Here is a 7,075-nt window from a genome sequence, read left to right as displayed (position 1 = left end):
CATTTAGAACCTTCTAATTCGAAACTGTCTATCAGATTCCAGTTCAAGAAAGAGTGAGATTCAAAAGGTCGCAAGTAATGTGAAGAGTACATGATAGAGAATTTTTTATTTTTTTTTGTAAAAAAGATTATTTAGAATGCGATTTCTATAATATATTGAATTCTATACGTAAAGGAAATGAAAGAATTAACAATAACTAGACATAAACATAGTAAAGGCTAGACTGTAAAGAACTAAATGCGTGAAAAAGAGGAAGCTTTGTTTTTTCATATTCGTCCTTGTCAGAAAAGAGTAGAGGTTACTGCTCAAAGAAATCTTCAGGGCTGTGTATGTACCAAATTGGTGTTGGCCACCGGTATCTTTTAATATCTGAGCGTTGCAAGGACTTTACACTTGTGCTATCCAAGTTATAGACACCAATGTCATAACGTTCTCCTCGAACACGAACCATATCGAAAACGAGAAGACGATCTATAAAATAAATATGATTCCCTTTATATCCGTGAAGACAAGAAGACACTATTGAAATTGATGAATTTTGTCCCAAAAAAAGCACATTTTCACCAATATTTCCCACCTTACACCAACTTCGACTACTAGGTTCAAACATATATAAGTTGAAGAAGCTTGTTTGATAACAATCATAAGTTTGGTCTTCCCATTCACACTGCAAGCTCAGATGTCGTTGAACCTGGAGCAGCCCCATTGAAGTCTTGACCAAGTAACGGTTTAGCAGATTCCCTTCTATTTGAGATAATGGTGGTTCTATAGTATCATTCAGTTTTGGAGAAGCAAACAAATCGAACACGTGCACATGATTTGTGAATGTCACAGCATATAAGAACTTTTGTTCATGATCAAAAGTGGCATCATCATATTCCATCATACCTTTGACAATGCATGTCCAGCTTTCATCTCCAAGTTTGCAGTAGGCCAAATAGTTACATTTTCTACCACAGATGGCAGCAACCATACAATTAGCTTTGCTAGGACTTGAAGATAGGATGACTTTCTCTAAAAAGCCACGGTGAACACAAAATGCAGTACCAATGCAACCATCATCATAAGGTTCAAGCTCATTCTCTTCACAGAATTCTCACATCAGTAAACATATACCGCGGTGGAAGGGACATTTGAACCTTTGTGAATGGGCTAAAGAGATAGATTCTAGGAGAGTCTTCATCAGTAGAAACTAACCAACCGTGGGAAGATCCTCGAAACCTATTGCTAACCTCAAGGCAGTGGAACTTTTTATCGTATAAACAATAAAAATTCTCATACTTTTCGTATAAACGATTGTACTTATCATATTTTTCATTTGTTTCTTCAGGAGGTAGCAGACACCACGGATGTGAGCGGCGAATAGTTGGCAATATAGACCTCCATGAAGTACAAACACATGCGAACCTAACTTCATTAGTATATGTATCAAGACATTAGCTATTAACCTCAACAGATCCCGGGGAAGCTCCGACCAGCCGGCCGCCGCCATTTATACTGATATATCAATAGGGAATTAATGAGATAATATATACCATCTGTACTATTTATATGTTGTTATTTGTTACAATATATATACTAACTCTGAAAATAATACTCCTATGTGTTGTACTATGTATCCTAATTATCTCTGTCTCATTAGAGAGCTTCTAATTAAAAGCACAAGGTACTATATACTACTACTCAGATCCAGAATTGATTAGTCATTTTTTTAAATTCAAAAGCAACGCAGCAAGATGAAATAAAGAAAATCATGAATATGCACAATAAATAAATAAATAAATTATAGCAGATAAAACGCAAAGAAAGGTCACCGGTTTGAAGAGAGACAGGTAGGTTTAATTGGCCAAACAGCAATATGAAGGTTGGTTTTGTAACGTTTCTCATTTACTATATGGTTTATACTTAGGTTTTGTTTTCCTTTTCCATGTGGATGACAAATTGGTCGTTTAGGCTAAAATTGGCGGGGCAAGACGAGCTAATGCCCAAGCCTGTTCAAATCTTGCTTGGACTAAGATGAGCTAAATAATAGATCATAACTCAATACCGCCCAACTTCAGTCACTATTTTTATAAATTTTCAGCTTAGCTTAACTTGAAATTTTATTATTAGTTAGCTAAATAAAAATAATTTGTACTTTTTGATGTTTCAGATACGAAAGTAAATAATTTACTCAACTGTCAATTTTTACTTTTTTATATCAATTTGGACTTTATAAATTATTTATGTAACGCCATGGATGTTTGGACGTCCAGTTAGAGCTAGAAACGAGCCTACGTGACTCTAAGACCGAGTAGAAATCGAATAGGGGTGAGTTACGATGTGTTGAGGAAGGTTTAGAGCAAGGAATTTGACTGTGCCTTGTACGGGGGAGGCCTTACCTTGGCCCCGCGTCATAAAAACGTCCCCCACCTATAATAAACGATCTGAAACCCCTTAATACGTTTCTCATTCTTCAAAAACATAACCCACTTCTCTTCAAAACTCCTAGAAGCAAGAATTACTTGGGTTCAAGATTTTAAACTTTAAGAGTCAAACTTTTCTCGAATTTTTTCCGCTAAGATATATGTAGAACGATCTTACTTCTATGGGTTTAAAAACATGTTTTATACATTGCTTTTGTTTTTGATGTAAACGTGTGTATGTTTGAGAGAGATAATTTCAATTTAAAGCTTTAGAGGAATCTTGAATGACACTGATTTTGAAAAATAATTCTTATTTGATCCTTAAATCATCTTTTGTGGTCAATGATATATTGTTTAAAAAGGGCTAAAGAGAGGATAAGAGATGACTAATGTGACTTGCAAGTCTTGGTATGACACTACTGTGAAGTCCCGAGATACTTTAATGCTTATTAAAAATCTCAAATTTATATTTATTTGATGGAGATTATGTGGGAGTTAAGACTTGCTCTTACTAAAGTCTTTTCTTACAAAGTCATGTCTATAAGGTGTTAGGACAAAATGCTTCTAAATGCTCATGTGAATTTAATTGGAATGAGTGAGTTCACATTGCGTTTGTTGAGTTAGTTACCTTGTGCTCTCTGTTTTCTCTTTGGATTTATCAAATTAATGTGGTAATTACTACCTTGCAGTAACATCTTTCCTGAAAATTAACTTTCATAGTTGACAAACCAAAAGCAATGATATTCTTAAGTTTAATGTCCCAAAATAGTGACTGTTCTCTGGAAACATGATCGAGCAGTGAAAACATATTTCATCCAAAATTTTGTGTGATTCTCTTTCATGTTGGTAATAACCATAATGTACTCCCTTAGATCATGATCAGGATAAAGCAACTTGTTGGAATTTTAAAGAAAACTTAAATAACTTAGTAACTGTACAAAAAGGATTACCAGTAGCCGTATAAAGGGTTACTGACTTGCCATGAATTGACATACCTGAATGGTTACCATATAAAGGGTCACAAGAAGCTGTACAAAGGGTTGCCACGATTGTCACAATGAGGCACAAATTTAATGTTGTATAAAGGGCCACGAGTAACCGTATAAAGGGTTATTAATTACCATAGTGGACATAATTAAAAATGTTCAATCGACTGAATCAATTTAAAGAAACCGAAAAGAACGAACTAATTATCTAAGCTATAAGTTTTGGTGATTTTTCTCTTCCTTTACTCTGTAATATGCTCCATAAGGCATGATGACTTGTTTTCTCTCATTCCCTTACCACATATATGTTTTATACAATGTCTCGTTCTGATTTTAGTAGTGGGGAATGTTGAGACTCACTGAGTAACGCTAGTGGTGTACTGACATTCTCATTGTGGATCCTATATTGACTTATGTCAATATAGGTGCAGGTAATTGTAACGCCCCAACAATGAGTCCCGAGATGTCACACGGTGCTTAGGATCACAAGTGATCCCAAGCTAACCCTTCTACTGGCATACTTACAAGCAAATGAATAAAATACATAAATCTAAACAAAATCAGCGGAAACATAAAACTTTTCTGAACTGGATCAATGCAAATCTGAACTTACAAGATTACAACTCTACTGTTACAAAATAAAATTGAAATTACATACATTAACACTACTGACTGCCTATGAAGCCTCTACGAGTACTGACTATAGATAGCCGGGTTATGACTCCCAACTATCCTAACCCAATACGACTAAATAAAAAAGACAATACAGAATTATACTTGACTTGAGTCCTTGAATCAAAAGAACTCATCCCCTGCTGATTGGAAGCTGCGAACTGACTGAATATGGTATATGCGCTACAACTTGTACCTACATTATGAGACAATGTAGCACATAGACATATATGTGGATCAGTACTTTGAGGATGTACTGAGTATATGGGGGTGTATGCAATAGTTAAATAATATCATCAATCTTTATAGAAATAATGCATGCTAAATGTAAATGACTCGCATAGCTTGAGAAAATCTAAAATCTAAAGCTCATAAATAATGAATAGTAAAGCATGTAGTATAAATCTCGTGAGTCATTACACTTAGTTATAAAATCTGTATTTCTGCATTATTCTCAAATCATAAAGGCTGAGTAAAAAAGAGCTCACCTTTGTATCTGAAAGCTAAAACTGTAACTTCGTAACTTAAATCTCAAGAAAATAATATCTGGGTAAGCTTGTGAGCTTTTACACTTTATTTCCAAAATCTTTGGGGAACATACTTTTAAAAACTTTCCTTTACTAGTAGAGAAAATACATCTTAAGGGAAAATACTTTAGGAACTACTTGCAAACTTTACTATTAGGAAAAAAAATACCCAAAAGCTATTTATTTAATTTTTTACTAGAAGGGAGGTTCTCTTAACTGACATAAACCATGTGAGCTTACATGGAGTCCAACGTCTTGCCCACGTTGGGAAGAGCTGTTCTACCCTTGCCATCAGAATAGAACCTTAAGTGATCACTATCTTAGCCCACTATGGGCAAATTCAAAAACCTACAGTGGCACGTAGTTATGGGGCATGAGACCTTGGAATCATACCCAACTCGGTGCTAAATACTACTCCCATACTTATTGCTCAGAACTTTTAGGAAATCCACCTTAAAATAGCATAAGAATTTATAATCAAGACAAATTATGCTTCTCTCCTTTAAATCTCAAACTATGTGAATAATATGGATTCCTTGGCTTAGCTTAGGATCAAAAGATCAATTTCTTTCCTGAAACTTGGTAAACAATCATCAAAGAGGCTTAAAATCATAATCTTCTTGAAATATCAAGAATAAATCTTATGACTTAAAACCCATGCTTCAAAATCATGTGAAAACATCTCAAAATTCATGATTGAAAACATAAACATTCGTAAATCATATTAAAATCTGGAAATTTCAGCAATCCTCATGAAAATATAAACAAACTCATGAAATTTATCTTCAGCAGGTCTCAAAAACTCATAATCTTATAAATAGTGATAATGGGTATGAAATTCCAAAATTCATGATTGATAACATAAACATCTCAAAATTCATGATTGATAACATAAACATTCGTAAATCATATTAAAATCTGAAAATTTCAGCAATGCTCATGAAAATATAAACAAGCTCATGAAATTTATCTTCAGCAGCTCTCAAAAACTCATAATCTTATAAATAGTGATAATGGGTATGAAATCCCAATTTAGAACTCATATATAAATATTCAAAATCATAGAAAAACGTCCAACTCAATATGCTTCTTGAAAATACTTCAACACCATCAAAATAATAAGATCAAGAATCTCAATATCATACTTAAACTCACTTTAGAAAATCTGAAAAATTGTGTTACGCGCATAAATACATGAAAATAGTCATGCAATTCAATATTCAATCACTTGTAAACTCATAATCTTCAAACAATATAAATTGGGTGAAAACTCTAAATTTAATTTCATGGGAAATTACATAAAATTTACTAATTTATAAGTTAAAACAAGTTTTGGGCACAAGGACGAATGGATTGTCCTTGTTGAAACCCCACATACCTTAGATGATTATCCTAGATGAGAAAGCTTGAATCTTGGATTTTCTAGGATGAATTGAATGTAAAAACTTGAACTTTTGAATCCTCAATGGTGTTCTTGAAGGTAGACACTTGAAGCTCTTGGTCTAGGGATCTTGAATCTTGAATCAATTTGGAAAAACAATGGTGGAATCTTGAGTTTCTTGAATATTGGGTTGAAACCCTAAGGTGTGTTCTTGAGAAAATTTGAGAGAATGAGGGTATAATTTGGTGTTTGGGGACTGAATCTCATGTTATTAGAGCTATTTAAGGGTGGGAACTGACCCAAATACCCCTTTTGGATGTGGAGCTTGACTACAGGAAATTACACTGGCTAGAATAGGCAGGGCGCTGCCTCGCTTATTGCCTCGGCTTACTGGCTCTCACGAAAATGGTTGTAACTTTTCGCTCAGGTATCGTATTTTTGCGAAATTGGTATCGTTGGAAAGATAATTCAGTTATCTATAATTTGGTGGGTCTTGAGATGAAAAATTTCATGTTTATTAAAAGTTATACACATTTGAAATAGACCCTTGTATAATCTAATGTCAAATTTTGGACGAATCAAATGATCTTAGCTTAACTTTGTTCTAAGTCATTGCTATGAACCTTTTTCACCTCTAAACCACTTCATAGACTATGATAATGATCATGAAACTTATATTCACATAGAAATTATTTGGATTATAGCTTATTCGCATAAGAACGATGGTTAGAATTCTAGCAAGAAAATACGGGGTATTACATTCTCTCCTCTTTGGGAACATTCATCCTCGAATGTGGCTAATTAGGTTGGAAACACTGAGGAATATGAGGCTATAAGCTATCATGCACAACTGAAATAAACTGAATAGATGAATCTTAAACATAATAAGTTACTGAACTGATCTGTGAGTGCATGATTTCTCATGAAAATAGCTACATGGCTAAGATAGAAACAAGAGTGCCAACTTATGAGTAACCATTACTTTACGCTGGATCTGATCTCATGAGAAAAAAATGAGTGGTTTTATAACATGAAAACTCGAGGTATTACAATACCTCCCCTTGGGACCGTTCGTCCCTGAATGATACCGATTTGGTTGAAAAA

The 7,075-nt window shown here is 34.1% G+C and overlaps 1 pseudogene; it reads right to left on the bottom strand.

Annotated features, from left to right (window-relative positions):
- Positions 1 to 298: 298 nt before the first annotated feature.
- On the bottom strand, positions 299 to 1,492 carry LOC124896246 (annotated as a pseudogene).
- Positions 1,493 to 7,075: the final 5,583 nt, after the last annotated feature.

Source organism: Capsicum annuum, chromosome 2, assembly GCF_002878395.1.
Source record: "Capsicum annuum cultivar UCD-10X-F1 chromosome 2, UCD10Xv1.1, whole genome shotgun sequence".
Lineage (NCBI taxonomy): Eukaryota > Viridiplantae > Streptophyta > Magnoliopsida > Solanales > Solanaceae > Capsicum > Capsicum annuum.
This window is presented reverse-complemented; position numbering and strand designations above follow the sequence as displayed.